Consider the following 22522-nt stretch of genomic DNA (forward strand, 5'->3'; position numbering starts at 1 on the left):
AAGCAACTTGCTCTAGGAAGGGAAACACAGGGAAATACTTTTGCAAGGGAAGTGTGTTTGACTGGGGCTATTTACACACAGGGCGATCCTCAAACTAAGTATGCTTGGCCTTTTACCTATCTCACTGATTGCGCCGAGCAAAGTTCTGCACATGCCCAGTAAGAAGCAGATTTGTGCGCGCATGCGCAGTACGGCCGGCCCTTCATTTGCATGGGGTCACGGCTCATTACAATGAAGCACGCCCACTTCCTTCCCACTTGCAATAACCCCGCCTTACGCCTCGGAATTTAAGTTACGTAAGCGCAATTTTGTGCGCAAATGCGCTGTGGATACGGCACTTACGAGACCAACTTAGGGCGCCGTAACTTAAATGACATAAGTTTAGAAAAACGTAATTTCCGCCGCTGGCTGTGGATTTGGCCCCATAACTTTTGTGCAAACCGATCAATAAACGCTTATTGCGATTTTGTTTACCAAAAATATGTAGAAGAATACATATCGGCCTAAACTGAGAAAAAAAAAGTTATATATATTTTTTGGGGATATTTATTATAGCAAAATGTAAAAAATATTGTTTTTTTTTCAAAATTGACGCTCTATTTTTGTTTATAGCACACAAAATAAAAACCACAGAGGTAATCAAATACCACCAAAAGAAAGCTCTACTTGTGAGAAAAAAAGGACGCCAATTTTGTTTGGGAGCCACTTCGCATGACCGCGCAATTGTCAATTAAAGCGACGTAGTGCCGAATCGCAAAAAGTGGTCTGGTCTTTGACCAGCTTAATGGTCCGGGGCTTAAGTGGTTAAAGTAGACCTAAACCCACTTCCTGTTATGGGGTATCAACTCTCACAATGTCCACCTAATTAAGTTTAGTAACAGCCACACTGACAAATTATGTTCCACTGCTGTTGCTATCAAGTCCTGAGCAATGATGTGCAGTTAACACCAGAGTAAGGGCTCTTTCACACGGAGCGCCAATTCAGGTCCGCCTGCCAGTTTTTTAGGCGGACCTGAACAGGCGCTCTGTGTTCCTCTATGGAGCCGCGGGTGACATGCCCGCTGACATCCGACCCGCCAAAGTGTGACGGAAGAAAAACCTACTTTTCCATCAGTCTGGCGGATCGGGTGAACACGGACAGACGGTCCATGTTCATCCGATCCCCCCATAGGGGAGAGCGGAGAAAAGACAGGGCGGTCCCTGCACAGTGTGCGGGGACCGCCCTGTCATCCGCCGGCTCAGCGGGGATTAACGGAGCGATCCCCGCTGAGCAAGAGGAGGTTCACGGGGCGGATCATTACTGATAGTTACAAGAGGCTGGTGGCTCTGGTTTAGGTTTATTCTAAAACAATATACAGTTGTAATGTGCATTACTAGAATTTGTGTATAGAATCAAATGAATTAATATTTTATATAAATTGATTGGACTGACTTATTTTCCACCCCCCTCCCTCACAATCCTTAAATTAAACATGAAGTTCTACTCTAATAAGGGTAGCCTGGCCTATGTCAAAGAAACGTCAGCTGGATATAAAAACATTTCTCCTATGGTTTCTGCTATTGCTTATCTACAAATAAAAATAAATAAAAAGATTTTCTGATTAAAAACAGTAAAACCCTATATCAGTTCAATTAGGTTAGATTGTGTAAATAAACTAGCCAAGACATTGCCATCTCTTCTAGGGGTGGGATAGATAGTGCCTGCTACCTAGGTCTATGTACAGTATGAGCTAAGGTTCAGTGTCAATGAACACTGTCAAAATATAGAATTTCCTGCCATATTAGGTCAATGATGTCACACACATCCCTGCCCCTTTGGTACATGTGGCTGCCTGGTGGGGAAATCCGCTGTCACAGCTGATTGGGATGGTGGCTTGCTGTCATGTGACAGACTGTGTTTTGACCAAACCTTAGGTCATTCCTAATTGGGTCATAAGCATAAAAGTTGCAAAACATTTTTCACAGTTCTCCTGAACTGGCCAATTGCATAGAGGATGCAGGTGGTTAAAATAACATTTACATTTCCAATATTACATGATTACCTGATTACAAATAAAAATGTGTTATGTCTGTGCTAAAAAAACAAAGAAAAAAAGAAACACTTTTTCTGTTTGTATTGATATCATCTTAAGTAACTTAAAGGAATACCTAAACATGATATAGCAACGATTTCTGAACCTAATTTCTATAATAATTTGAAGGACAATAGATTTTTATCATTTCGAATTTCCAATCTAAGCACACACATTCAACATCCTAAAATATGTTGATATGTACAGACTTTTTGTGTTGTTTTATAGGCTAGATGAACAGTTTCATTCTGTATACAAGTAATTTATATAATGGATACTCTTGAACAATTTCTGTTTTTAGTGATAGATGCCAACTATTATGCACTCTGAAATATTAAACTCTATAATTAATTTTGAAGTCAGTAATTGTTGAAGTTTGAAGAAGCAGATAAAGGCTGCCAAACCACTTGAGCAGAAAAGTTGTGGTAATGGCTTCATATTATTGTTCACTGATTTATTTAATCTCTCTTGATCAAATCAAGAAAATCCAGTTGAAACAGAGTGCCTCTATTTTAATGACAATTGTAAAATGGCTTTGGAACATTGCTCGCAAGTACAGCTTATTTGATTGAAAAACGGTCTAACTATTAGTGTTTATCTTTTGAAGTACTGAATATAATCACCATATAACTCTTCTTGCACAGTACAGGACGTTTAGTTAATGAACAGTTACTCTGAAAGTCCACAGCAATGTATTAGAAGGTTGATTGAGCCATCCAAGTTATGAAATAAATATGTTACATTTATTTTGAATGGTCAGTCTACCAAACACTGAGATTTCAGGTTTTTGGTAGCTGCTAGAGAATTAATTTGTTATGTCTAACAAAGGTTCTGGTAATGAGATCTTGTTTTATTTGTATTGTCAGATCTGCAGAGTTATGAAAATCAAAGCTAAACGAAATCTGAGATCCAGGGCTGTATGTGGACAACCTTACTAACTATAGACTCTATGGACTTTTGGGTTTCAAGACTGGACCACTGCTAGAGCTTTCACAGTACACAATGGAGCTTTTGGCTTTCCATGAGGCCAGTGTGAGATCATAGGGGGCAGTCAATACAGGGGGCAGTTTTGTGACAGAGAAACAAATCTGAGTCACTTTTATAAAAATGAATCAGTCTTGGATCAGCATTAATTACTAAATTACAAATAATGAATTTTTGCTTTGAATCTGGTAACATCTGCCATTGTCCCTGGCCTGCCACTATTACCACTCCTTGGAAAAAATAAATGTTCCTGGACTGCCGCACTCTGATAGGCGATTTATTGAAACAAAATAAACAAAGGATAAAATCCAAAGCTGTGTAACATCCTAAAATTCATGCAACACTGCAATCAATGGTAAAAAGTGGACATAGGGGACAAAAAAAGCTAACATGTTTCACATCATGGATAGATGCTTAGTCATAGCTGACTATTACCACTCCTGTCACTTCTGCTAGCATTCCACCACTACAATCTTTTGCAATGATTACCAGCTCCTCCCACTGCTTCTGTCTTGTCATAATTGCCATCTCCTTCTACTGATGCTGGCCTGCCACCATTACCAGCGCCTTCCTCTGCTGCTAGCCTTCCTCCATTACCATCTCCTGCCACTGCTGCTGGCCTGCTACTATAACCATCTCATGCCACCACTGCTGACCATCCACCATTACTATTTCATTCTCCCTCTGCTGGCCTGCCAACATTAGCCATGTAGTTGCCATCTCCATTATTTTGTTCAGGTCTTTCTGTAAAATTCCTATATCCTGATGTGAAGTTATTGCCCTGCTATCTTTGTGTCTTCCGCAAAAACTGACATTGAGCAATGTATCCCATTCTCTATATGAATTATGAATAAAATGAACAGAATTGGTTCCAAGGCATACCCCACTTACCACTCCAGACCAGTCTAAGTACACATTATTTATAGAAAACAAGTGCAGCGCCAATTAGAGAACCACCTGTATGGCGGAACTTAGATGACAGCCAAATAAATAACAAGTGGTAGTCAAAGAATGTGATTGGGTAAGAGCAATCCTACTCCTCCAATGATAAACCACTACAAACGTGAGTAGGTATAAAAATATATAAATAGTGCACTTACAACAGTATCTGTAAACTATTGTAACAACCCATTAATTGTAATAATGAATAAACATGTGATTAAACGTGTGAATCTCAAAATAGTGATACATATAGTCCCAATCCAATAGAGAGAATAGTCCATACACCGCAAAGGTGGTACGAATGCAATTTCCCCTCAGGTGGACGTGGGCAGAGTAAATCTTTCAAGATGCAATCCCCGGAACATAAAAAGGTTAGGTACTCTTACCAGATGGTGTGGACCCACAACTCACCGTACGGTGGGGGGTCTCAAGGGCTCTTATGGGCCGATTGCCCTCTCTGGTCACCGTCTAGGTTTCAACCCCTTTAGCTGGTTACCCCGGACGTGGTCTGTATCCGTTATGTTCAGGATATACCCGTGGCCAGATATTTCACTCCAATCCGGATCTCGTGCACTGTAATAGTAAACCAATGTGTTCCAATCAGGGGAAAAAAGCTCCTCATAGCGTAAAAATGTAAAATGTAATAAAATTCCAAAAAAATCACACTGGATTCCTGCAAAGTTCAAATCTAAATCCAAAGCAGTACACATAGAATATAAAATCACAGCAATCACCCACAATAGGTAAAGGTAAAAAGTGTTGTCCAGCAGTGCGCAGTGGAGAAATGGTAAGGACCAGCGTACCCGACCGGTTTCGTCTGAAATAGACTTCTACAGGGGTGTACAACTGGACCCGACATCTCCCCTGCGCTTAAATAAGCCACAAGCCTACTCACGTGAGACCCCGTTCTGCTCCGCCGGGTTACAACGGCGTGCGTTCCAAATCAACATTACTTCCGCCAATGCGCCGAAGCGTGCGCTTCAAACGCAGGAAGTAGATGGGTGGAATACTTCCAGCTGATGATAGCCAATGTGTCCCGTTGAGTCACTGTAGGTCCAATCCCTAAACTGGATATCTGATGCTTCCCCCCAAATTCCCCACCCCTTACAGGTGAAAGAGGAAGAGCTGGAACACAGCGCATCGTCCTACACAACGCGCCACTTCCTCAATTCTGCAGAGTCTGCGTCAGCCAGCGTGAGAACGCAATGACGTCGCACGCCACGCCTACACCTAAAACTGCGCTCGGCCTGCGCAACGCGTGTGGAAGCGTGGTGCGGGAGCGTGATGGTGTCATGCGCTCCACCCAATATCGGCGTGCGCTCTATAGAGGTTCACTGGTCATCACATGACCCAGGAGGCTCCAAATACATGAGGCCTGCCAAGCAGATCACCCCCTACAGGGCTATAAATGTACTTTAAACATGGGAAAAGCAACAAATCACTGCACAAGACCACCTTCAGTGGAATGGATCCGCTCAGCGGACTGCATATCCACCTATGTTCAAAGGACTGGCAGGGAGAAAATATTAATAGCGAGATCGGTCTCACAGGAATGTGTTCACCTACCCTTGTGGAAAAGGTCCGTATGGTACGACCAACGTACTGTTTTCCACAAGGGCAGGTGAGGAGGTAAACAATATGCTTGGTGGCACATGTGAAAAAATGTTTCATTGGGAATTCTATTCCCGTGGTGGTGGATCTAAAGCATGTAGTTTTTTTCCTTCCACTTACATTATTTATCACTACCCTTTGTATGCACCCCTGTAACCAGTTTACTATCCAAAAATAAACCTATGGCCCATGCCAACAGACCTCAACTTGTAGATTAAGCATTTATGGGGAACTGTATCAAATGCTTTTGGAAAATAGAGATACACCACATCTACAGGCCTCCCTCTATCTAGATGTCGGCTCACTTCCTTGTAGAATGTTAACAGATTGGTCTGAGCAAGAACAACCCTTCGTAAACCCATGCTCATTACTATTAATAATACTGTTATCTTCAGCAAATTCTTGCATATAGTCATTTATCATCCCCTCCAATAATTTGTAGAAATTTGTGGTTGAGGTTAATGTACTTTAATGGTATCATAACAATTTAAGATACACAGAGGTATAAAACAAGTATTTTCTATTAAACTAGCATCAATATGTTAAAACATACATTTAAAAAAAATATATATATATATATATATATATATATATATATATATATATATATATGTATATTTAATGAAGGCGGTACCAGTTCTCCCACTGGTCTCCCAGAACTCTCACCTCATTAAAGAAGTTGTAAAGGAAAATATTTTTTCACCTTAATGCAATCTATGCATTAAGGTGAAAAAACATCTGATGTTGGCCCCCCCCCCCCCCGAGCCGTTATACTTACCTGACCCCTTGAAAGTCCCGCGCGGTCCTGATATTCTCTCCGCCGCTCAGCCTGGCCGCTGATTGGCTAGAGTGGATGGATTGAGAGCAGCGCAGCCATTGGCTGGCGCTGCTGTCAATCACATCCAGTGACGTGACGTGCCGTGGGGCAGGGCCGAGTCATACCCACTCGCTGTATCACGGGAGCGCACCCGCAATTAGTGACCACCATGCGAGCTCTCGCATGACTGTGGTGACTAATTGTGGGGAGGACCGAGACAGCCGTTGAGGGACTCCAGAAGACATGGATCAGGGGGTACTCTGTGCAAAACAAACTGCACAGTGGAGGTAAGGATAACATGTTTGTTATTTAAAAAAAATAAAAAAAATCCTTTACAAACCCTTTAAGATGGTAATAGGCCTGAAAGGGTCTCTTACAGATCAGCCTTCTTCTCTACGTCTTCCCCAACTGTGTGCAGTTATAGCTCCAGCCGATTCATCTCTCCTGGGTGTGGGGCTAAATCTATCTCTCTGGAGTGATTATACAGACCTCAGATAGAGCCACAATCATAGGAAGAAAGAGAGAGAACAGAGGCCTCCGATAGTGTGATATTGTTTAAAAACAAGTGTGTTATTAAAATTACTAAGTGGTCTGTTACATGGGATAAAAAGAGTAAATGCAGGGGGCGTGGCTTGGCACGCAATGGAGACGGCAGCTTAAGCTAAGAGCTCCGTCGCACCCGCAGCCTGAGACCCGTCTTCTGGCACTAATACAGCGCAGGATGCACAGAAAATCTTTCGGCACCCCACACACAAGATCCCGCTGCAACCTGGGCGCTTGCAAGGGGAGAGATATCGCTGATATCTTCAAAAATCAGTCAGCCTCCCGCAACGGCACGACGAGAACCAAGATGGCGCCGCCGCACGTGGAGGAAGACTACAGTGAGGACTCCCAGTCGGCCACAGAGGAGACCGGTAAGAGCCAACTCAGAACCCACAGGCCCCTCACATATGAGGACATGACTGACATAGCCGCTGACATAAAATCCACATTTTCAGCGGCCATAACAGACTTAAAATCGAACCTCATGGTTCTCAATGGCAAAATGGAGGCGGCAGAACAGGAGGGGAGACACAGGGCCAAAGAGATTCGTAGGTTGGACAGAATCTCCTACTCTCACGCGGAGCACTTTATTGAAATCAACAGACACCTAGAGGACCTGGACAACAGGGGGAGAAGGTGTAACATAAGGGTGCGGGGGATCCCGGAGTCAGTGGAAGCAGACCAGGTCACACTAGCCCTGCAAGGAGTGTTCAACAGCCTATTAGATAGACCAGAGGACACAGCCATAGACTTTGTGAGAGCTCACAGAGCCCTCAGAGCTAAAGGACCTGACTCCCAGCCGCCACGTGACATAATATGTTGCCTCCAGAGCTTCACCCTAAAGGAGGATATTATGAGAAAAGCCCGCAGAAATGAGAGAATAATTTACAACGGTGCAACGATCATGCTATTTCAAGATCTTTCTCAGATCACGTTGAAAAACCGTAGAGCCCTACGCCCTCTCCTGGACAAACTTAGGGAAAAGGACATACGCTACACCTGGAGGTTCCCTTTTGCCCTCCTGGTGAACCATAACGGCAAACAGCAAGTGTTGCGCTCCCCAGTTGATCTCCCGGACTTCTGCGCGGCTTTGCAGATGGACCCGGTGGACCTCCCTGAATGGTACCAAGAGTTCCGCTTGCCTCCAGCGGTTCGGAGCCCACCAGAGTCCCCATTAACCTCTCCGGACAGCAGAGCCTCCAAACGAATGAAAGCTTCCCGCCGAGGAGGATCCTCGGCAGGCTCACTTGCGGGCACCCCCAATAACAAGCCCCACGCATCCAGGGCCCTGGATGACATCTAGGCGGATAGCTGACCTTGCCCATACCGGCCCTCTTAGTACTCCTAGCCTACGACATGGAACACTGTACCACTAGGCCTTGTGGTTCTTGTTTTCTCCCCCCCCTTTCACCTCAACACGGGCTCTGTACACCCCTGCGCTCCTGACCTACGACATGGAACACTGTGCCCCTGAACTGGAGGTTCCGGTCTGCACCCCCCTTTCTTTTTTTTTTTTTTTTTTCTTTTCCTTTTCACCCCAACACGAGCCCTGTGCACCCCGATCCACCGTAAGACACGTGAGACCCCACACTGCGACCAAACGAATCGCGACGAGTCATATAGACAGACCCTCTATACCAACGAGGACTTCACGGTAGTGAACAACGGGGCTGGACCTGCACGGGTCATCATACCGGACTATGCTGAATGATGGTTGCGTCGAATCTCACCCTAAAGAGAACAGTGCTACGGTCTTGCTTGCCGTCACGCAGCGTCCATTTACTTGTGGTGATGGGGAGGGAAGGGGGCTTTTTCTTTTTGGCTTTTTGATTATTGATTTTTTGACTCTCAATTTTGATTTTTGACTTGATATGCTCTTCTTACGTTCTATTTTTTCCCAAGGCTTCTGATCGCTCTGATTCCTGGACCCGGGCTCGGGTCCGCTGTTCTATGGCCTAGATGCATGCTCTCCTTAAAAAGCCACTGGAGGACTGGGGGAGGCTGGGGCACGGTCCTTGAATGCCTGGCACACTACATGTGTGTCCTGCATTTTCCCTGGCGCTGGACATATTTTGTTATAGTTGTTTATATGTGCCCCAGTCGCCAGGGAATATTTTCTTGAATATTTGAAGTTTGTACTTACTCCTGCTCACAATATGTTATTCATGCTAATCCTATTAGTGCCACGAAGACCTATATGATGCACTTTCATTTTAATTTCTATGCATATGTTTTAGGGCTGCGGGTCGACCGACCCGGATTGCATAACTGCTATACTTGTTTTCTCTTTTTTTTTTGGTTTTATTTTATTTGTGTCGGTGATTGCAACCCAATTCACCGCAGTCATACCACCCCCCACATAGTGTGTCACCGGGACCCCTTTTTGGTTCCCCGCGACACACTGCCTATAGATCCTTGAGACCGTATTAGGTTTAAAGGAAGATCACCTTGACTCCTCTAATTTTCTAAACTCACTAACTCTTTCCTCCTCTGTTTCTGTCTACTACCCTCATCCCCTCCTCCATCTCCCTCCTATCCTCCCTCTCCCCCACTACCCTCCCCATACCCTCTGACCCAGCTGACAACCTCCAACATACGCCTGGAGCCACCTGGTTGCTCCCTCAGAGACACGAGAATTATTGACTCAGTATCCAACCCGATAATAACTGTGTTTTTATCTCCATTTTTTCTCAGAGTAGTTAGACTCCTCGGCAGCAGCACTCCATCTCTCTCTGCAACCCCGCAATGGCGTACTCGTCTCTTGGCCGGAACCCTACGGTGATCTCGCATAATGCCAGAGGGTTAAACATACCTGAAAAACGCTCCACCCTCCTGAGGGAACTTAAAAAAGGTAGGCCGAGATTTGTTTTCCTCCAGGAAACTCATTTCAAAACTGCCCAGGTACCCGGGCTCACTGACTCCTATTTCCCTGAAGCTTTCCACTCCACAAACAACCTTGCTAAATCCAAAGGTGTCTCCATCCTGTTGAGCAAGCACGCCTCCTTTGAGGTAACAGACAAACTCCTAGACCCAGAGGGAAGATTCATCTTTCTAAAAGGGACGTGCAATGGGAGACCCCTCACACTGGCCAATGTATACTTCCCAAACACATCGCACCTTACATTTTGTAGACACATGGTGTCCATGCTTAAAGGCTTTAGCTCTGGTTGCGTACTCCTAGGCGGGGACTTCAACATACCACTGAACCCTTTGGTAGATACCTCTACAGGGAAATCCTCCATCACATACAAGATTCTCAAGAGAATCAAATCCCTACTAGGTTCTATGCAACTGATAGATTCATGGCGCTTTGTACACCCAGAAGATAAGGACTACACTCATCATTCGATCCCTCACAACCGACATTCCAGAATTGATTATATTTTTACCACTCAAAGAGATCTTCATTTAATAACAGATGCACACATAGGAATACAATCTATTTCCGACCACGCCCCGACCTCACTGACACTTGACTTGCATAGACCCCCCCCCAAACCCAATTCTTGGAGACTGAATCCATCCTTGCTAACTGACCCACAACTGCTACCAGGCATTTCTTCATCCATCAAAGAATTTTTCCAGCTAAACACCACTGAAGGCATGGACCCATTAACAATTTGGGAAGCTCACAAGTGTACTGTGAGGGGGAACTGATCAGATTGGGGACGCATCGTAAGAGGGAGAGGGAAAGAACCATTAGACTTCTTGCCGATAAAATCCACAAACTCGAAACGCTCCATAAAAAATCCCTCTCTGAAAACTCAGCCTGCTCACTTTTAGACGCCAGAAGGGAACTCCAACAACTCTTAAACCTTAAAACCAAACGATTTCTTTTTTTCAAGAAGAAAATATATTATGAACATGGCGACAAAACCGGAGGTTTTCTAGCCAGGGCTCTGAAGGACGCGAACCATGCACACAACATCATGGGCATACGCAATAAACTAGGGTCAGTAGATGTCACCACAGATAAAATAGCCCAACACTTCCATGAATATTATTCCAACCTGTACAACCTCCCTCTGCAAAATGACCCCCCTGATTCTTCTGGGAACAGAAATCAGATAATACGAGACTACATAATGAATTCCAAACTGCCCACCTTGTCGGCAGAGGCGATTCAGCAACTAGAGTCCCCGATAGTCAACACTGAATTACAATCTGTCATTGGAGATCTTAAAGCTGGTAAGAGCCCAGGCCCAGACGGATTCACCTCCATCTATTATAAGACCTTCACAGAGATAATTATTGACCCACTACAGAAGGCCCTGAACTCCCTAGCTTCCCCCAGAGACATGCCGGCCGAGTTTCTCGCGGCACATGTCGCAGTCCTGCCAAAACCGAACAAAGACCCCCAAAACTGTGCCAGCTACAGACCGATATCACTCCTTAACCTTGACGTTAAGTTGCTGGCAAAAATATTGGCAAATAGGCTCAGACCGTTCCTGCATGACATCATTGGTCCCGACCAGGCGGGCTTTATGCCTGGCCGGGAGTCGAGGGACAATGTCATTAAAACACTCAACTTGATATACGCAGCACGCACCCGGAAGATCGAGGGCCTTCTCCTGTCGACGGACGCGGAGAAGGCCTTCGATCGAGTGTCGTGGGATTACATGATGAGCACGTGCCGACATATAGGACTGGGGTCACACATGATGTCCTGGGTATCAGCCCTTTACAATAATCCATCAGCCCGAATTAAGGTTAATGGCTCCCTCTCCGAGGCGTTCCAAATAAATAATGGCACCAGACAAGGCTGTCCCCTCTCCCCCCTCCTTTTCATCTTGTCCCTTGAGCCATTCATCAGGAGGATCATAGCCAATAGACTGATACAGGGATTTTCCCTGGCAGACAGGGAGTATAAAATCGCAGCGTATGCGGATGACCTACTTTTTTTTCTTTCACAACCCCAGGTCTCCCTGCCATCCCTCATGAATGAATTCTCCATGTTTGGTTATATATCGAATCTGAAGATAAACCTCACGAAATCAGAGGCAATGAACATTACTATACCAACTCACGCATTAATCACACTTAAATCCATTTGCCCCTTCAGATGGGAACCAAATGCCCTTAAGTATCTGGGAGTGTGGTTAACTCCAGACATAGCACATATATATGACCGTAACTTTCCACCCATTCTTAAAACTATAGCTAGGGACCTGGAGAATTGGCACACACGCAATTTCTCCTGGTTTGGCAGGGCGGCCATTTGCAAAATGACCATACTGCCAAAGCTTTTATATTTACTCCGTAATTTACCGATCAGAATCCCCCAATCTTTTTTAAAAACCATTACCTCACTCCAACAGAGATTTATCTGGGCCCACAAACCCCCAAGAATTAAAGCTAAACTACTGGCACTGGCCAAACACAAAGGTGGTATGGGCGTTCCAGATTTTAAGAATTACTACTATGCGGCACATGTCACCCGAATCATCGACTGGCATTGCCACTACAAACTCAAAGACTGGATACAGGTGGAGGAGGCCTTATGCCCCATCCCTCTACGATTTGCCCCGTGGATCCCTTGGACCAAATACCCCACCTCCTTAAAAATACACCCACTTCTAGGTGCCTCACTAGGAGTGTTCCACTCGCTGCTTAAAATATCTGTCCTATCCACAACCTTGAGCCCATTATCGCCCCTCTTCAATAATCCCGACTTTCCCCCTGGACAAGAGAACCGTTCTCTTCGCCCCCCTAACGCCCCCAGACCTTTACTAGCCACAGACTGCTTCCACGAGGCCGCGTTCAAGGACTTTTGTGTCCTGAAGACCGATCTTGACACACCGGACATGCCCCTTTGGACTTACTTTCAATTGCGGAGCTACTTAAACCGTGACGTTAGAAGACATAATTTCAACAGGGAGCCCACGGAGCTGGAGTCAGTGTGCCTGGCAGGCGAACCTGTGAAGGGGGCAACCTCACTTTCCTATACATGGCTGCGAGATCAACCGGTCAGTGGAGATGACAGGTTCAGAGAGAGATGGTCACAAGCTTTAGATGTCCCGATCTCTGAATCCCAATGGAAGAGATCCTGTATTTTCGCTCATAAATGCTCGCTTAGCACCAGAGCGCAGGAAACTGCATACAAGCTGCTCACTCACTGGTACGCTACACCGGTAAAACTACACTCTTGGTTTCCGCAGACGTCTGATGTATGCTGGAGGTGCAACGAGGACAGGGGCACTCTCCTCCATATATGGTGGCAGTGCCCTCTGATTGCCTCCTTCTGGCAGGCAATATGTAAGGTAACCCGAACGATCACGGAGACTAAGATGAAGCTTGATGCCGCTTGTTGCCTTCTGCACATCTCAAGTGTATCCTATCGTTCTTATAAAAACTCTCTGACTAGGCACCTCCTAAATGCAGCCAATGCCTTGGTGCCCTTGTTTTGGAGATCCACTCGGGTCCCATCGATCCGTGACTGGCTATCCAGAATAACGGAAACATACAACATGGAGGAGACTGTGGCCCAGGCCTCGGACAATGCTGAGAAATTCTTTCAAACCTGGTCTCCCTGGGTACAATTTAAACTCTCACCTGCCTACGAACAGGCGTTGTCTCTGGCCTAGACCACCCAGAATGTACCGATGTGGCTTTGCCTTGTACATAGTGTCCATTGGACACTCTGCTGGACCCCCCACCCATCCCTTCCCCTATGTACCCAAGTCCTTTCCCCCCTACCCCTCTCACACCTCCCTAATTCTCTTTCTCTTCTAGTTCCTCTATCCACTTTCCTCTCTCACGGATGCTGAGAAAATGCCTTGATACAGGTATATATAGAATGTAAACCACTCCTTTTGCACTACAAAGCTACGTTTAACATGTAGATGTTTTCCTTTGCCATTTTTTTTTCACACGTCCATGTCATGTCAGTACCGCAGATGACTTACTGAACTTTGCATAATCGCGACATGTGTTGTCACACCTTTTGATTGCTTACCTATATTTTGTTATATGCAATTATGGGAGCTGCGACTCCCAACTCTGATTTTTCTGTCTACTTTTCCAATAAACTGGATGTTATAAAAAGAGTAAATGCAAACAATGAAAACGGCGTACTGGACGCCTTCTCACATGAATTCTGGTCACTTCCGGTTTGCGTCAGCCTCGCGCGCCCTGACGTGACCGGAATTCATGTGAGAAGGTGTCCAGTACGCCGTTTTCAGAACATCTTTGTGAGGATTTTAATGCTTTTGTTTGACCACTGTTTAAATTTGGGGATATGTCATGCCACTGTTGCTATTTGAGGTCCCGGATGGTAGCCTGTACAAAGGCCCATATAGCCGGGCAGGTCATTAAATCCGTAAATTTTCGTGAGCGTAGTCGAAAGGGTCTAGACCAGCAGTTCTCAACCTTCTAGTGCCGTGACCCCTTGATAAAATGTCCCATGTTGTGGGGACCCCTAACAGTAAAATTATTTTCGTAGCGTGGGTTGTCAGCACCCAAGGCAAGACAAGTAATTTGCATGCCCAAACCCACGGCCATTTTGCACTCCCTGAATCCCTTCCACTCATACAGTATTAAAACACCTATGGTACATTTTAGGATGTACAACTCTTTCTCTTTGTTCTCCTTTCTTTCTCTTTTATCTCTCTTTATTTGAAAAAAAAATTCCCATCCCTCTCCAGCCGTCTTTCTTGTTCTTTTTCTTCCTTTTTCTTTCTTTCGTTCCGCTCTTTTCCTCTATATTCCATGTATTCTCTATTTTTATTACTTCTCTTGCTCCTTGGTGGGGGGGGGGGATGGGATGAGTGGCAGTGATGGCGGGGAAATGGGATGAGTGGCAATGCTGGGGAGAGTTCTGATCAGTCAAAAAGGCTGGGAGAGCGGTGTGGGCTTCAGGAACAGCCCAGGATGTGGGGACGCCTGGCAAATCATCATTTGACCCCCGAGGGGGTCCCGACCCCCAGGTTGAGAACCACTGGTCTAGACACTTGTCTTGGTGTGGGGGTGGTATTAGACTGGGGTGCAGTGCAGGGAATTAACTGAGAGGACCCAGCATCCTCAACAGCTCCCTCATCGTACAGGAGCATGAGGTCGCAGACCGCCAGAAACTCCTTCATGCTAAAATGTTTTGTGCGTTCCGCAAGCTCACGCTCCAAATTGAATTTAGCATGGTCTTTGTCAAAAATAAATTTTAATGTGAGGTTACAAGCAAAGAGATAAAGATCCTTGATCGTCTCTGTGACTTTCAATTCATCTAAGTGACAGAAGCCTAAACCCAACTGTAGTACAGAGGATTCATCCTCAGTCAATTGATAAGAAGTAAGATTGATAATGTTCAAATGGGCATCGTGCTGGGAGTATGTGATGGAGGTGGGGGTTGAGTTGATTTTGGTGGTGGGGGCCGGGTTGGTTTTAGGACAAATGTGTCTAGATTTCCTTGCTGTTTCTTGAGATCTAAAAAAAACTTGATCTTCGTTCACTTTACAATATTTGCTGGTCATAAGTGCTGAGTTGAGAACTTTTGGGATAGTGTCAGGTAATGTAGAGTACCCAACTGCCCCTTCCGTAGGGGTAATGGAATCTGTGGTAGTGCGTATGGGGGGCCCAAGTGTATTTTTAGAAGTTTTGGGCCCTTTTCATCTTTCTTGGAGTTAGTTGTTGGAGTACCACCACCATATCTCGATCTCTTACAAGATGAATTAGCTGCCAATTTCATTGTAGTCATTGTACATTGCTTTGTTGGGAAAATGCTGATGAAAGAGATGAATCAGATTCAGCTTCTATGGTGGGGTTTCTTGGGTGGTTAGTACGAGGCACACCCCTTCTACCAACAAAGCCACCTGACCACCTATAGGCATACCCTTCAGCTGATTTATCCTTACTGAATGTATTTTGTTATTTAATAATGATCTCTTTATTCATAGCCTCTAAACGTTCCTTTAGTTCCTTCCATTTTGCTGTAAACGTAGTGTTACCAGCCAAATGAAGGTATTCCGTGTTTAAACGATCGATCTCTTGATCCAGTACAATCATGTCTTGGGAGTAATGTTTAATAAGAGACCTCATCAGTTCAAAACTACAACTAGAGAGTGTACTTTCCCATGATTTTATTAAATCCACGGATGGATCCTTAATGGTAGGGAAGATTTGGACTCTGAAGCCAATTGGGCACATATTTTCAGTTAAGTAGCGTTTAAAATATTTGATACGCCAATGGAGGTGTGACTCGCGTTTCAACAAATTAGATATTTTAGCAAAGTATGTCTTAATATCATCTTCAATCTTATGATCATTCAGACAGGCCGTCTGAATATTTGTCATGAACCCTGCCTGGTCAGTGCCGAGAATGTCCATTGTCAGGGGGGGGGGGGGGAATAATCACTAAATTTTCAGCTATTGAGGGGTAATTACAAAGTTGATAAAAACTTTTTTTAAATAAAGAAATTATAATAAAAAATAGGGGGACTTGATGGTGTGCGTTTGTCGAACCAAATGCACTGAAGAAATGGGTGTATTATCCACCCAATGATTATGGCAACCATCATCCACATTTAGATAAGAGAGTGGACCAAATGAGCATATGTTGGCAGTTGCTGATGCTACCTAGCCGGTCTGCAAACACTTGGAGAGGGGGGATAGGTTTGTTGGACTATCTCGGTACCGATAACATGGACACAATCAGTATCTTAAACGATGCTTTATTACATGTAAAAATTAATACATTTTTAAAAACCACATACAATACCCGACCCAAAATTCAACACATTGTTCCTGACGGGTGACCCTGAAAGGTTGCGGTTGAGGTGAAGTATATTGTGGCAGTTCCTCTATCAGTTTCGTGGATTCCACTGCTTCTTCAGGAGGAATTGATCTATATGACACATAATGTAATAGACCAAAAAAAACATAGTAAACAGCATGCAAAACCAATTAATACATAGGATACAAAACTAATGTACAGTCGTTATTTAGGAATATGAAGATCTGCTCACCCAGTAGTAGGACCATAGACCATGACATCTCAACATAACCCCCTGTGCTGAACGAGGGGGATGTAGGTGCCACTATTATAATAATATAGGCAGATCTACCTTAGTAATCATAAAGCGAGACAATTGGTTCCCCCTCTCCCTAACTTCCCTTCCCCTCTTTTTCTCCCTCCTTTCTTCCCCCCTCCACATTTCCCTCCCCCCTTTTCTTCCGAACTTCCCTTTCCCTCCCCCTCCCTACTTCCCTGCCGCGCTTTCCCAACCCGGTTCCCCCCATTTTTTCTTCTCCCTCCCTCCCCCCTCTCCCCCCCACCTTCCCCCGTTCCTTTCTTCCCTTCACATCTCACGTGGTGGTCAAATTGTCTCGCTTTATGATTACTAAGGCAGATCTGGCTATATTATTTTATTAGAGAGTGGCACCTACATTCCCCTCGTTCACCACAGGGGGTTTTGTTGAGCTGTCCTGGGTGAGCAGATCTTCATATTCCTAAATAACGACTGTACATTAGTTTTGTATCCTATGTATTAATTGGTTTTGCATGCTGTTTACTATGTTTTTTTTGGTCTATTACATTATGTGTCATATAGACCAATTCCTCCTGAGGAAGCTGTGGAATCCGCAAAACTGGTAGAGGACCTGCCACAATATACTTCACCTCAACCGCAACCTTACAGGGTCACCTGTCAGGAACAATGGGCCAAATCCTCAAAAAACGGCCCTAACTTAACTTTTCCGAGTTAAGTTACACTGCCGCAAATCTCCCAAGTTAGGTGCCGATCCTCAAAGCACTTACCTGGAAATTTTCGGCAGTGCAACTTAACTCCGTCCGGCGCAAGGCGTTCCTAATACAAATGGGCGATTCCCATTTAAATTAGGCGCGCTCCCACGCCAAGCGTACTGCGCATGCCCGTGACGTAATTTTTTCCGACGTGCATCGCGTGTTTTTACGATACGCCGAGTTTTGAGGATCGCGCCGGGTTAAAAAATTGCGGCGGGTTAAAAAAAAGATATGGCGGAAAAAAATAAAATCAAATTTAAAAAAAAATTGCGGCGATTGAAAAAAAGGTCTGTTTTTACAAGGTGTAAACAGTTTACACCTTGTAAAAGCAGCCCTAATTTTACGCATGCAAACGTAAACTTACGGAGAAAAAACAAAGCTGAAAAGCTTTGTGGATCTCCGTAAGTCCTCATTTGCATACGCAAAGCGGCATTTCGACGCGAAATGCCCCCAGCGGCGGATGCGGTACTGCATCCTAAGATCCGACAGTGTAAGTCTCTAAGATCCCATTGATAACGTCGAATGACGAAACGCGTCTGGGAGGACGTGCGGTGACGTCATTACGTTTGGTATATGGGCATTGCTCCGATACATGCCGGCCGGCAAATTTAAATGCTCCTTGTGTTTCTTCATATGTGAGTAAACCTTTTATCGTTTTATCGTTTTAATAAATAACCTATCCCACGGAATTACGCTATGTTTGCTGTTTCCTTTCTTGTGCGGTGACACCATTGTACATTATCGAGGGTGCAAGTGATGCTTCCATCAAGGGAGTGGGATCTCCCCAAAGGCCGCGGCTGGGTCACAGCCGACTGTGGTTTATGATTGACATTCTGGTAAGCTGCTCCTATTACCGGTGGTGGGATTTCACACTTTGTGTGCTGTTTATCACGGTGGACTGTCGCTCATAACTCTATGTCCTGAGGGAGAGATCGATACATCTAGGAAGTGGGCTCCCCCCCCCCCTCCCCCCCTGCTTTCATCAAAGGCCGCGGCTGGGTCACAGTCGACCGCTGATTTAAGTCTATGATCTGGTAAGCAGCTCATGACTTTGGTAACTTAGTTACACACGGAATAATTGTGGACCATCTGTGTGGGATCCACTATTCCATACATCAATATCGTGGAATCCCTGGAAAATTCTATAGACTTTCCTTTTTCTTTTAAGCCCTGATGTTTATTTTACCAAACTGACTTTATAACTCACGAGTCTGGGTGCTATGGCGCAGTTTTAACCCCTTCTTTTTTCCAGTGTAAGTCTCTTACAGATGTCAGATCTTCTGCCTATCTTTGGAAAACTGCTTCTGAGGATCAGTTCCAAAGATAGGCACAGGGATACGCAGGCGGAACAGCAGATCCGCCTGCGTATCCCTTTTGAGGATTTGGCCCAATGTGTTGAATTTTGGGTGGGGTATTGTATGTGGTTTTTAGAAATGTATTAATTTTTACATGTAATTAAGCATCTAGTAGGATACTCATTGTGTCCATGTTATCAGTACCGAGATTGTGCAACAAAACTCCCCCCCCCTCTCCAAGTGTTTGCAGACCGGCTAGGCAGCATCAGCAACTGCCACCATATGCTAATTTGGTCCACTATATTATCTAAATCTGGATGATGGTACAAGTTGCTTAATTATTAATATAATTTTCTATATGAGGCTATACTTAACATTTGCCAACAGTGTAGCAAAGGTTAGGGATTGCTTAATTTGTAATGCAATCATAGATTTAGCTTGTTCTAGTCCTTACAACTTTAATAGAATGAAAATTGAATATTTCAGAGAAAGTTAAATCTATTAAATGTATAATCAAAGAACAAGTTAATTGTATATAGTTGGTTGTAGGCACAATCCCTGCCCTTAGGACACACCCCACTAACATGTTTCACCCTTCCTAAGGCCTTGTACACACCAGCGGATCTGTCCGCTGAAAACGATCTGCCGGACCGTTTTCAGCGGACATGTCCGCTGCGTCCGCTGCTGGATTTCTGTCTGATGGTTGTACACACCATCAGACAGAAATCCACGAGGACACGATACGCGGCGACGCCGTCGCATCGACAATGACGTGGCGACGTGCGCGGCCCTGGAAGGTCAATGCTTCCACTTATGCGTCGAATCACTTTGACGCATGCGAGGGCTTTCGGGCGATCGGACATGTCCGGTGAGTCTGTACAGACGACCGAACATGTCCGACGGACAGGCTTCCAGCGGACATGTTTCTTAGCATGCTAAGAAACATTTGTCCGCTGGAAACTGTGCGGTCCGCCGGACAATTGTCCGGTCGGCCGTACACACGACTGAACATGTCTGCTGAAACTGGTCCGTCGGACCAGTTTTAGCGGACATGTTCGGTCGTGTGTACGGGGCCTTAGGCTTAATCATCACATGACCTCAATGATTAAGCTCTAGGAGGGGCAAAACATGTCAGAGGTGCATGGCTTAAGGGCAGTGTCTACAACCACCTATACACATAAAATGTACCAGTGCGATTTCCATGAAATGCAGCATTGTTCTTCGATCTTGTTATATGTATTGAGCTAGATGTGCTCATTTGAGTTCCCAAGAGGTTATTTTAAGAGCTTGAAATGGTGCATTTTTTTGGCATTTCACTATAAAATGTATAACTTGGAATAACCAGTTACCGTAAATCTTTCATGTTCACTTTGTTCCTTTGGTTTAGTCTTATAGAGAAAAAACGTATTTGCTAAATCAAATAGAGGAATAAATGCAAACATGATAAGATATTTAGGTAAAATTAATTTGCACAAAGCACAGTAAATACACATCTCTAATAGCACAAATGCAATTCTGTTAAAATAAATAAAGGGGTTGATTACTTTTTGTGTTTCAGAAACTCAGAAGTGCAATATTTTCCTATTCACATCATATTTGTCCTTACCAACAGTGTGAACAAGGGCAGCTATTTAATTCAACAACAATGTTTATCTTAGCTTCTGTTTTAAAGAGCACCTCAAGCCAAGCTTTAAAGGGGAACTATAGATGAAGGGGGGCTAGGTAAGAGAAAGTTAAATACTCATCTGTATGCCTTTGCTACAGCAATCTGCCATTGTTACTGTTAACCCACTAAATATGATATGCAAATAACCAATTAAAACAATATTTATGAATATCTGATAGAAAACTACTGCAAGCAGCAATTTTGGTGGTGATGGTTCATTTAGTAATGTTTTTAGTGGTCCACATCATAGTTCCCACATCATAGTGCCTCTGAGCTTGGTTTAATTTCCAGGAACAAAAGGCTACCAGATAAAGCAGAGCCATCGGACCCTGCCGTGGCTGTAGCAGGCCGTAGTTCAGATTCATACAATGAGATTGATGCAGCAGCTAGAGGTGCACTGGTGGTTGCAGCTAAGGTAGAAGGGTCAGCTGAAGGATTCTGGTCTGCTGAGGTCACAGAAGTGGTTAGTGTGTGAAGATGACCTTTCAGCTGGAAATAGCCATCCTGCAGATATTTCACAGCTTGGGTGAGAGCTATGATCTATTGACAAAGAGCCTCCAACAGAGAAGCACCTCTCGCCTTCTGACATGATAACTGGTTGATACTATCATGTATCTGGTGTTGGAGGCTGAAGGCGAGAAGGCTTCCCTTGTGGCTAGGGTCCAGGCACCCCTAAAGGTGATAACAGGAGGTGCCAGGCTCAAAAAAGCATGGGTCACCTGCTAGAACTGTTTGCAGGGATTTTTTGACTTGAGGGCTGTCAACTGAGATGTCCAGGTATTCGGCTGAGGTACAGAGGCAGTGACTGCTGACAGGTGACAACCACGGTAAGTAGCAGGTCTTAAGCAGAACAAGTCAGAAGAGTAGCCAGTTCAAAGCCAAGATCAGGTAACAGATGTAGACATAAGTAAGCATAGTCAGGAGTAGGGATGAGCTTTGTGTTTGAGTCGAACTTATGCTCGACTCAAACATCGTATGTTCGATCGTTCATCGAATTAAGAACGTTTTGGGCCACTCGCGCCAAATTTGGTGGCGTGTCACGGCCCATAATTCACTGCGTCATCGCAGTGAATTGCTGGCTGATGATTGGCCAAGCATGCACTATGACCCGCATGCTTGGCCAATCACAGCGTGCAAAAAACGGAGAGCCATAATTGGCCAAAGCCAGGGTGGCTTTGGCCAATTATGGCTCAGGGGGTTTAGTACACGCCCCACACTATATAAGGCCGCCTGAATGTTGGCCTTGTGTAGTGTGTTGGTGGTTTACAGAGAGAGACAGAGAGAGAGAGAGTGTAATTTTTTGGAGTTAGATAGAGCAGGCAGGCAGGCAGGCAGGCTAGTCAGTTAGAGTTACAGTATGTTGAGGATATATATGCATCCCAGTTGTTTTATATATATTTATACACTGTATTGAGTTTAGCTAGATCCGCTCTTCCTAATATACTGACAGGCAGGCAGGTGATTGTGCTACCTGCAGTATTTTCACATGGTGTGTCCTCTGCACAGTGTGCACCTAAAGCTACGTCAATAGATTTGCTGGTGTTTGTCATATTAATTCCTACAGGCAGCTAGGGATGAGCCAAACACCCCCCCGTTCGGTTCGCACCAGAACCTTCGAACGGACCGAACGTTTGCGCGAACATTAAGAACCCCATTGAAGTCTAAGGGGACTCGAACTTTCGAATTCAAAAGTGCTAATTTTAAAGCCTAATATGCAAGTTATTGTCGTAAAACGGGTTTGAGATTCCGGGTCTTGCCCCAGGGAACATGTATCAATGTAAAAAAAAGTTTTAAAAACGGTAGTTTTTTCTGGAGCAATGATTTTAATGATGCTTAAAGTGAAAAAATAATTGAAATTTCCTT

General features: G+C 44.6%; 1 long non-coding RNA gene across 1 annotated transcript in view; it reads right to left on the reverse strand.

The window, feature by feature from the left end:
- LOC120935374 overlaps positions 1-4570 on the reverse strand; it is a 60218-nt gene extending 55648 nt beyond the window's left edge. The window contains exon 1 of the long non-coding RNA XR_005748439.1: positions 4385-4570. This is a non-coding gene — a long non-coding RNA (uncharacterized LOC120935374). The remainder of the gene's footprint in view (positions 1-4384) is intronic.
- Between the last annotated feature and the right edge of the window lie 17952 nt (positions 4571-22522).

This window comes from Rana temporaria, chromosome 4 (genome assembly GCF_905171775.1).
Source record: "Rana temporaria chromosome 4, aRanTem1.1, whole genome shotgun sequence".
Classification (NCBI taxonomy): Eukaryota; Metazoa; Chordata; class Amphibia; order Anura; family Ranidae; genus Rana; species Rana temporaria.